The sequence below is a fragment of the Crotalus tigris genome, unplaced genomic scaffold, assembly GCF_016545835.1.
Source record: "Crotalus tigris isolate CLP2741 ecotype Arizona unplaced genomic scaffold, ASM1654583v1 scf7180000018301.7375997, whole genome shotgun sequence".
In the NCBI taxonomy this organism is placed as follows: domain Eukaryota; kingdom Metazoa; phylum Chordata; class Lepidosauria; order Squamata; family Viperidae; genus Crotalus; species Crotalus tigris.
In genome coordinates, this window is record NW_024096931.1 from 180,093 (window position 1) to 191,529 (window position 11,437).

The window sequence follows — 11,437 nt, forward strand, 5'->3', positions numbered from 1 at the left end:
CAGCAAAACTTACAGCTAACAACAGCAGAGCAATAGAAGCTAACACCATCAGCCAAATAGAAATTGCCAAACACTCCTTAAAAACACAAAGCCCTCATTGCACAAATCCCATAACTTCAAAGTCACAAAAGCACATAAGAATCCTTCCACTCTCCATCTTCTTCCCTCCTCCATGCCTCACCTCCAGCCATTGCTGCCTTTTTTCATTCCTTTTGGAGGGCGACCCCTTCCCCGTTGCATTTCTTGCCTGTTTGCTGCTGCCAGCACAGGTGGCTGCCACAGCAGTCGTAGATCAGCTCATGGCCAGCCTGCTTGATCTCCTCTCCCCCCAACCTCCCCCTCCCGTGCAGCTGACTCTGCCTCCTCCCAAGGCTGCTGCTTTTTCTCTCTCCCTCTCCTGCCCAAAGTGCCTCCTTTTATAGCCTCTCCTGTTTACGTCTCCTCCTCCTTTCTCATGGGGGAGGGTGAGCCAGAAGTGAGCCTGGGGCCTTTGCAGCTCCAGAGGACTCTCTCACTGCAAGTCCTTGCCTGAGCTGGCTCTTTCCCTCCCCCACTACACTTGGCTAGGCAGGCTGCGTACCACCTGCCACTCATTAATGTACCACAAATGGTACACGTACCGCCTGTTGAAAAGCTCTGCACTAGGACTCCTAGGTCCCTCTCACAATTACTGTTTTTGAGCCAGGTCTCGCCTAATATGTACTTATACCTTTGATTTTTCCTGCCTAAATGTAGAACTTTGCTTTTCTCCACATTTAAATTTATTTTCTTGGATAGGGCCCATTGTTCAAGTTTGTCAAGATTTTTTTGGATCCTGAGCTTGTTCTGGGGTGTTGGCTATTCCTGCCAGTTTAGTGTCATCTGCAAATTTGATGAGTTCCCCTTCTATTCCCATCTAAGTCATTGATGAATATATTAAAGAGTACTGGGCCTAAGATGGAGGTACCCCACTGCTTACTTCTCTCCGTGTGGATGTAGTACCATTGACTGCTACTCACTGAGTGCGGTTTATAAGCCAGCTACAGATCCATCTGGTGTTGATGTTGTCTATCCCACCTTTTTCTAGCTTTCTAAGCAGGTTGTGGTCTATTTTGTCAAATGCTTTACTGAAATCTAAGTATACTACATCCACAGCATTTCACTGGTCTACTAATTTAGTCACTTTATCAAAAAATGAAATAAGATTGGTTTGGCATGATCTGTTTTTAACAAATCCATGTCGGCTACTAGTTATAACTTTGTTTGCTTCTAGTTGTTCACAGATCTGTTTTTTGATTATCTTTTCTAGGATCTTCCCAGGTATTGATGTTAAACTGATTGGTCTGTAGTTTCCTGGGTCTGTTTTTTTCCCTTTCTTGAAGATTGTCATTTTGTAGTTAATTGCCTAGTTAGGACTGGATCATTCTGCTTAGAAAGTCACTGATCCAAAGGAACACTTGCAGTGGTTTTAAATTAAAATAATTAAATATAATTGCAAATGGAAATACAGGAATGAAAATGTCTAAATCTGCGTTCACATAAGACATTTAAAGTTGAAACTTTACAGATGCGTTTACAGAATGCTCAACTATGTTAATTTTAAGCTTGGGTTTTGTTGTTGTTATTTGAGCTTAGCTTACAGTTTACTGTTCTATCTAAAGAAAACCTGTTTCTTTAGTTCTTGATTCAGTGCAAAGTGAGAAACCGGATCATGGCTTAATTCAGCCAAGCCGCTTGGCAGGCGTGCTAGGAGCTCTCATAGAACTCAGCAAAGCCTTTGAGTTAACCTGTGTGGGATTGGGCCATAAAGTATTTTTAATTGCCTCCCTGCTATTTGGAAAATGTTGAAGCGTTGCAGTCTGCTTTGTAACAAATAATTAGGCTGCCACTGAGAGCAATCGGGCAGATTCCTGTATGGTCCCCTTGTGCAGGCAAATGCTATTGACTCATAAAATGGGAAATGGGAAAAGCAGCAGGCTCGATAAATCACCCCCCAGAATGGAGTCATCGGCTCCTTGGCTCTTTTCTTCTGCTTGGAGAAACAGCCTGGTAAATCAGCAGGGGCGCAACTGACAAGTCAGCAGGAAGGGTGCCCCCTCCCCCCAGGGTAAATCCTGCCCCTGGAGAAGGCGATGCTCAGAAGAGACACCCCTCAAGTACAAGAACACCTTGTCCCCACTGCACCAGGCACCAGGCGTAATGTCACCTTTCCTTGGTTAACATTTATACCATCCCACGATATCAGAGAAATTATGACAATATGTTGCTTTACGCAAAGGTACACAACAGCGCTATTTGTGCGACCCAGCAGCTGCCACTCTCCATGGAGCAGATGGCCCTGATAAAAATGCAATGCGGGGAACAGGTTGATGGAGGCATCATAGTCATTACACCTGCCTCATCCCGTTAGAAGGGATGAGGCAGGTGTAATGACTGCAAGAAGTGGCGCTTCTACTCATGGAATCGGGTTTTAGCCTCCCCTCCCAAAGGGACCAAGATCATGGTGAGAAGAGCAACCTGTCAGTCATGGAGATCAACCACCCTTGTCCCCCAATCAAAGCGAAGCTGGCACACATCAGTTCAGGAGCTTCCACGTTAACAGCATGTTGTACTTGCCGGCACTTTCAAGAGCAGCAAATGTCTACAGAGAACCCAAATCATGGAGCTATTTTGAGGGAATTTCTGCCTTGATCCTTAATAAACTCTTGGCAGTTACAGATAATGACAAATACTAAAAAGGTTCAATTCAAACAATGCAGAAACAAATCCTCACTATATAAAAAGATTTGGAAAGGACCATTAAGTCCAATATTCTACCCCAAGCAGAAATTCAGGCATCCTATGCAGTCTTGCCTCCTTCCACGACCTTCCCTCTCTCTTCTGTTTAAATTGGCTGACCCGGAGAAGAGGAAGCCTTGGAAGTGACTGGCTGTCCGTAGCTCCCTGGCTATAACTGGAAGGGCCCTCAAAAGACCCCGTCCTGACCCTTCTGGGGCCCCTCTCTTCATAGGATCACTAAAGAGCAGTGGACAAGGCCCACCTGGGCCCCACACTGGATCCCTTCCTCCCATCCCAGCTCTTCAGCGTGGGCACTGATTCCCTGGCTGCAGCCCCAGAATGACCTGTGAATGGAAGCATATATATATACATACATATATATATATATATATATATAGGAGAACTGGAATAGCTATTTCGAACTCTTTAGCTCTTTTCAACCAGAGTTTGAAATAGCTATTCCAGTTCTCCCTTAATTCGTTGCTAGCAATCCAAATTTTAGAAATGTATATGATGTCACAGTTGTGACTGCTGCCTGTGGATGGCTCTAGTTTGAGCTGATACAAGGCAAAAAATTTCTCTCTCCCATATTTGGGCAACAGGGTGTAACATACAGCATTCTAGATATATATATACACATACATACATACATACATACACGGGGGGGGGGAGGGAGTATTATATATATATAAAATACTCCCTCCCCCCTACCTCTTTGCTGCCGTCTAGTAGTTAATAGTTAAAGAGCTGAATAGGTGACTTACAGGAATGGAGAAAAGATTCAACTGATTGATAGTACAAAAGGGGACACCCCCCCCCCAATGCATAGTGTAACCAGTGTGCTGTGCCTGCCAGTTGGAGAAGGCTTCTCATGTTGAGCAGACTTCCATCCAAGGGAACACCCAATAATGACTAAGGAGAACATTCCGGCCCCAACCTGCAACAATAAGGACAAATGCAATTAGTACTTGCACATTTTTGTTGTTGCTTAAAAAATAACTGTGGAAACATTCTGAATCAGGATTGTAGGAGGCATGATGTTTTATCAATTTTCTAAATATAAAATAGTCTCACAATTGCCAGTGATTATCATAACCCTGTGGAGAGGATCTGGGCAAACATACATGAAGAAGGAGCTAAAAATATAGAAATTACGCCCACCCCAAGTGGAAAGAAAAGAGGCAGTGATGGATAAAGGATGGATGGGTGTAAAGGATAAATTATAAAATGTACAATCAAAATAGGCCATACTTAATAAACTCAAAGACCAATCCGAAACCACAAAAACCTGGAGGAGAAACATGTAACGGACAGCAAGGATTCCTCATTCTTACTAGTTTTACTGGGTAATTCCCCCCTCTTGAAATGTTAGGGATTGGGCAAAGTTAATGCCTTTGATTTGACTGGGATGTACACCATCAGCCATACATTGGATACTTTTGCTACTTCATATTTTTTGCAATTTTCAAGTCCTTCAACGGGATTGTCTCATGAGCTCCTCAGCTGTCATTTTATTCCCTCCAGACAGGGCTACTATCTTTGTACACAGATCCAATAACCATTGCCTTTCCTAGCTAATTCACACAGCTGGTGATTACTTGCCAAGCTCCTGTTATAATCACCCGGGGAAGAATTATAAATAAAATGTGTACAAGCAACAGATGTTATCACTTTAAAAATGGATCCATCATGCATCACAAAAAAAATGACCCGTGTAGGATCTGAGTGGTGAACTGCTAAGCAGGTGGTCTGTGGTCTTTTATAATCTCTCCAAGAATAGCAGAGCCTTTCTGACTAATTCGAATTAATAGTGAGGGGAAGAAAAAGGACCTCAGAGGAGCCTCCCTCCCGTGGTTCCCTGGGAAAGGTGGCCTTTCTTCAAACAAAGCTCATTGTAGGTTTGTCAACTGCCAAAGAAAAAATGCCAGCTTTTCTCTCTAAAGAATAACAGACTTGGAAGGGACCGTGGAGGTTCTTCTGGTCCGACCCCAACTTGGATTATTTGTAACATATTAGAAGAAGTCTCCAAGGACGTCTCATTCAAGTCCCTAAATATTTAGGTCAGGCGGATCTCCAGCCTGCTGTGAAGGGAGACATCCTAATTCAGAAGACCATCCAGGTGGCCACAGTCAGGCTCTCCCTTATCTCTAAAATTTACCTGGTTTCCTTATAGTTTTGATTCATTGGTTCCGGTCCTGCTTTCTGGGAACAGAGAACAAGACCACTCCCTCCTCAACATAACACATTTCATTTTATTATTTTATTCTAATCAATTTATATGCCTGTCCTTTTGGCAAAAGGGACTGTGGCTGACTAGCTTAGATTTAAAAATGCACTGTACAAAATAACCTTAATTTAAAGAAATCTCTGATAGTAATGGCACTCAAGGACAACCCAAATGATTAGTAAATCACAGATGACTTCAACTATCTTCCTGTCTTCCATACTTGAGAAAACATCCCTTTTTAAAAGTCTTTTTGAAATGCCAACTTGTCAGGGCCAACAGAATTTCAGGGCGCAGGACATCACAAAGGACATACTTTGCCACAGAAAAGGCACACACTTCCTAGCTCCAGCTGGGTGATGTTCTTGAATGGGTGGAACTTGGAGACCTAATGAGATGGGTAAAAATAATTGCAAAAATATGGCTCCCATGCACTACAGGTGACAATCTTGGAATATACCTGGAAGCCAGCTGGGAAACAGGGCAGCTCCTGGAGCAGGTGTGCATGGATGGCTGCCTGCTCTGCTGCCTTCTGGATCAGCTGCGCTTCCAGGTATTCTTCAAGGGCAGCCCTGGTGGAATGCGGCAGTCCATGCCAAGATTATGAAGGCAGGAGTGACTGTGAGCAGCGTTTTCTGACTCATAAAAGGGTGAAGTTGGCTCACAAGAAGAAGCTGTGAGAAAGCCCGCCTGATAACCAAGAGCACAAGTCTAGGAAGGTCCCAGGTGACATAGGAGTTGCGTTTGGGGAAGGGCCATCTCATGGAGAACTATGGATGCTGAACTCTCCCAAGCTATGATCATGTTGCCACTGTCCCAGTGGAAAAATCAGATAAGAATGGAATGGAATAGAACAGAATAGGGTTTATTTGTCCAAGTGTGATTAGACACACAAGAAATTTGTCTCTGGTGCACAAGCTCACAGTGTACATATAAAAAGCAAGTAATAGGTCATAGGTCATAATTATAATTAAAATAATTAATCATAAGTTACAAACAGTAATTTATAAATCATTAGAAACAAATTGGAGAAGATAGTAGGAAAAATGAGAAAAGATGAGAAATGAGACAGTTGCTGGGGGAATTACCGTGTTTCCCCCAATATAAGACTGGTCTTATACTTTTTTTGCCTCCAAAAGAGGCACAAGGTCTTATTTTCGGGTGGTGTCTTACCCACTTACCTTAGGACCGCTGCAGCCAGGCCTCCCATGCCCCGACACCTATTGCGCCGCTGTCTGAGTTCTTCTGTGGCTGTCTGTGGCTACATGCCACATGGCGCATTGCGCCACTGCTCTCAACAGGAGGCCGCACAGCTCATCGTCCGATCGTGACGCTGCCACTGTTTGTAGCAGGGGCCCATGTGGTGCATTGCTCAGATCATGCTAGTGCCATTGCTCGCAGCAGGAGGCTACGAGGCTGATCCCACCAACTGTGAGCGGGTGCGATCGGTGCGACAAGCCTCATGGCCTCCTGCCGTGAGCAGCAGCACCAGCATGATTGGTGCAATGCGCTGTGTGGCTTCTTGTTGCAAGCGGCAGCAGCAGCGCTATTGGCACAATGAGTCTCATGGCCTCCTAGCACAATCGGCAGTAGCAGCGTGATGCGCCATGTAGTGTGGGGGTCACAGCCACAGAAGAACTCGGGCAGTGGTGTGACAGGTGCCAGGGTGTGGGAGGCCTGGCTGTGGTGGTCCTAAGATAAGCGGGTGTGAGGTGTGTGGGCAGCTCCACCCCCCCACCCCCGTCCTAGCTTGATTTTTATATGAGTGCCACACCCCACAACTAGGGCTTATTTTGGGGATAGGATTTATTTTCAGAGAAACCTGGTATGTGTTCAGCAGAGTGATGGCACGGGGGGGGGGGGAAACTGTCTTTGAGTCTAGTTTATTTGGCATGAAATGCCCTAAAGCGGCATCCAGAGGGGAGGAGTTGAACCAGTTTATGTCCAGGATGTGAGGAGTCTGTAGATACTCCCACAGCCCTCTTTCTGGCTGGTGCAGGACACAGGTCCTCAATGGAAGGCAGGCTGGTTGCGATTGTTTTTTCTGCAGGCCTAACTATCCGTTGAAGTCGGTAGCTGTCCTGTTTGGTTGCTGTGCCAAGCCAGACAGTTATAGAGGTACAAATGACAGACTCAATAATTCCTCTGTAGAACTTATATCAGCAGATCCTCCGGCAATCCGGGCTTTCTGAGTTGTGCTTTTTTAATGATGGTTCTAATGTTAGGTGTCCATTTCAAGTCCTTGGAGATATTAGAACCTAGAAACTTGAAGGTTTCTATTGTTGATACTGTGTTGCCTAATATTGTAAGAGGTGATAAAACAGGAGAGTTTCTTCTTAAATCTACTATTATCGCTACAGTTTTAAGAGTGTTCAGATCCAGATTGCTTCAGCTGCACCCCAGGGCCAGGTGATCTACCTCCCATCTATATGCAGACTCATCATCATCTCGAATGAGACCAATGATTGTTGTACTATCTGCAAACTTCAGTACTTTGAACAGGGGGATCTTTCGAGCCATTAGTACATAGAGAGAAGAGTAATGGAGAGAGCACACAGCCCTGGGTGGGGGGTGGGGCTCCTATGCTAATTGAATGTGTGTTCAATATGGTCTTCCCTAGCTTTACCTCCTGCTTCTTATTCATTAGCAAGCTTATAATCCATCCACAAGTGTGGTCAGGCACATCTAGCTGAGTCAGTTTAGAGAGGATTTCAGGAATGGTGGTGTTGAATGCTGAGCTGGAGTCTACAAAAAGGACCATTGCATAGTTCTTTGGGGATTCAAGATGTTGTGAGATGTAGTGCAGTGCATATTGACAGCCTCACTTGCCGACCTATTTGCATGGTAGGCAAATTGCAGGGGGTCTAGCAGCAGATCTGTGATGGCTTTCAGATGGGCCTACGCTAACCTTTCAAAAGTTTTCATAAGTATGGATGTCAGCAGTTATTCAACCCCTTGAGGAAGGGTTTCTTGGACACCAGGATGATAGCAGAGCATTTGAAGCAAAAAGGGACATAACACATCTCCAGTGATAGCACCCAGCTATTCTTCCCACTTTGAAACCCAGCCCCCTGACCAGTTCAGCTGCCAATACAGCACTCCAAAATTGTTTTGAGAGCTCTGAGGTACAGGACAGATAATGGTCATCCTCAGGGCGCAGTGACCTTGAAGTCAGGCTGGAACCAGCTGGGAGGGAGTCTGGTCCCTCTCGGAAGATGATGCCCCTCCCTAATTCCCAAGCAGCTACAGCAGTGGTTCTCAACCTTTTTAATGCTGCGACCCCAACCGGTCGTAAGTCGAGGACTACCCAACCGGTCATAAGTCAACTACCCAACCGGTTGTAAGTCGAGGACTTTCCTTGCCCGGGAGCGCCGCACATGCGTAGTGCCGACCCCTGCACCAGCCGAGGTGTAGCTGGCAAGTGGCAGAGATGGCGCATGCCGACCACCGGCTGGGCCACCAGCTGGCCCAGCCCAAGGGAGGTAAGGCACCCGCTGGGCCCCATGCGTGCCAGCAACCTTCCCTGCGCCCGCAGGCCTCCCACCTCCTACCCCTGGCCCTCTTTTACTTACATTTTTAGTAGTTGCTCAGCAGGGAGTGGTGGAAGCTTCCAGACAGCTCGCCTTCGCTGCAGACAACTTGCAGCACCGTTTGCAGAATGGGACTTTTGGCGGGCTCAGCAGGGCAGAGACAGCCTGGACAATTCCTATTGGCTTTTGAAAGCCAATAGAATTAGACTCTATTCAAGAGAGTCTATTCTATTGGCTTTCAAAAGCCAATAGAATAAAAGGGAGTAGCACAACTAAGGAAAAGGGGGAAAAAAATGGCAGACTGCGTTGTTTGGCGACCCCCATGAAATGGTCGTTCGACCCCAAATGGAGTCCCGACCCACAGGTGGAGAACCACTGAGCTACAGCATTACAACAAAAGTGAAAGTATGCAAAGAATGCTCCCCCGCAGAGAGGCCTTCCCCCCTCCACCAGAATGGCAGGGCACCTGAAAAAAAGGGGACCTGACAGATATATTATAAAAGGAAAAGAGGCCCAAAATTTTGGTTTTCTTTTTAACTCTGGTTCCTGGAGGAAGCCCACACTGGCCACCCTGACACTCACTGGGGAAACTTCTGGGTGTGGCAGAAGGAGGCCTCAAAGGAAAGAGAAGGAAAGAGAAGCCCCAGTGAAGAAAACAGGAGCCACCTGGCGGGGGGGGGGGGGCTGGTATCAGGCAATCTGTGGAGCAAGAGAAACAAATGGGGGCCTGTCCTTGTTGTGGTTCCTCTTCCTGGGGGTGACTTGCAACCTTTGTAGCAGGGTTCCCTATGACGGGGACTACTAAAGGGCTCAGCCTGGACCAAGAGTGTAGAGGGCAAACAGGGAGAACCAGCATTGGGGGGGGGGGAACACGTGGGAGAGCGAAAAATTTCCCACGCTGCCCTACCTACAATTTGTTTGTCCAAAAGGAGGAGGAGAGGATTAGGGATCAGTTGTAGGGAATCCAGGGAAGATGCAGAAATTGGTGCAGCCTCAGGGGAGAGTCATCCTGTGATCCTAAAATTCACCAGAAGAGCTGAAGGGTCCAGGCTAGTGTCTTCAATGGCTTCAATGACCACATGACTTCAATGGCTAAGGGCACAGATGTGTGTGTGTTTGTGTATGTGTGTCAGGATTGGAAGGATTTATTTAATTATTTAAAAGATGCCCTGGTGACTCACAACAGTCTCATTTATATATTTGTTGCCCCCTCAATGTGCATGCACACATGCGTGCGCGCGCGCGCACACACACACACACACACACACACACACACAGCCTAGAAACAGATTCCATGGGTGGAAATCCTGAAGAGAAAAATGCCCAAGAGATTTGGAAAGCAGCAGCCAAGAGAAGGAAGGCCACGATCCTCCACGTTTCAGAGGTCTCCTCTGAAAAGGATCACCCATAGAATTAACTTCCTTGCTGGGGATCAAAAGAGACTTGATTATTACATCCTCTCAGGCATTTGTCTGGCTCTGTAAATCATTTTACCGGTATCTTTATTCTTCAATGTCCCATTTATGTGTCAAATCTATTTTTCGGCAGCCTTATTTATATCAAACCTATGATTTTCTCCAGGAAAGATTAAGGTCCTCCCCTCTGGACAGGCAAGAGAGTGACTCTTGATGGTGACCTCTTCATCTGCAGAGTCTCCGGGTCCTGCAACAAGGTTTCACAAAAAGTAATACCCCAGAAACACACTGCCTAATGTCAGGGCAAATGTGCCTCCAAGCCGTGGTTTGATACAGAATGTGTGGAACCCAAACAAATGAATTCCCAGTTATAAGGTGTAAAGTTAAAGTACCCGTAATGTTAGTGCAAAATCTTTTTTTAAAAAAGCATCTTTATAAGCAACTTCTCCAATCTAAGAAATTATTGGAGCACTGGACATTGTAGTCCTGCAGCATTCAAGCATTTCTTGTGCAAACAGTAAGAAAGAAGAGCAGCCATTATTTTGCACACTTAAGAAGTGGACCCATGTTGAAATGTTCTGCTTCTTATTAACAGCTGAGACTCGGGAGAGGAATGTTAGGGGAAAGTATGATGATGCAGGAGAGCAGAAAAGGTCTCAGCCTTCAGTAGACCCGGTTTGGCCTCCAGCAATGCTTGCAGAGGTTAATTAGCTAATTAAGATCAGGAAAGGCCCAAAAGGCCTCAGCCAGGGATTTAAGATTTTCTTAATTAAAAATGGCCCAGCCTCCTGAGTTTCGCTGTTTGTAGATAGCCCCCCTGGGGATCGGGGCCTTACAGTGACAGCACTTTTTGAGGAAAGGAGGAAGATGCCTCAACACGTATAAAGCTCTGAATTTGCTTTCAACCAATGAATACCTGCCATATGGGAAACTGAGGAAGGGGGCAGGAAAATCAGTTGGGGGGAAAAGAGAAGACCAATTTACTACTACCCAGTTTAGTCCTCCAGCAGTTAATGGAGCAATATTCTACCTCTTCTGCAATCTTCCTTTATGCAGCCTTCATTGATTTTAAGTCACCTTTTTTTCTATTTATCAAGATAGTAGGAAAAGCTGGAAGCTCCTTGCCTGATTGATGCCAGTTTCGTCTAATCTCCACAGCTTCATAAAGATAGAAAGCTGAAGGTCAGATGTCATTTCCCAAAACTATGGAATTAAGCATGATTATCCTAGCCCCATTATTGTTTTTCTATATACATATCTTGGTAGGCAACTTAACAAATTAGGACATTCATCTTAGACAGAAAGAAATCTATTTCAGTCTATTTCAATAGTGTTGATTTGTGCAGTAAATCTAAAGCATTTGCCTGTTCTTCTGATATGCAGATGATGTGGCTGTATTTCCAGGATCTCAGAAGAGCACTGAGGGCCCTAACACAATCTGCAAGCAGGACAGACTAAAATTAACTACCAAAACCAAAGACCAAAATATTTAGTCCTGCCTGGCTTACAGA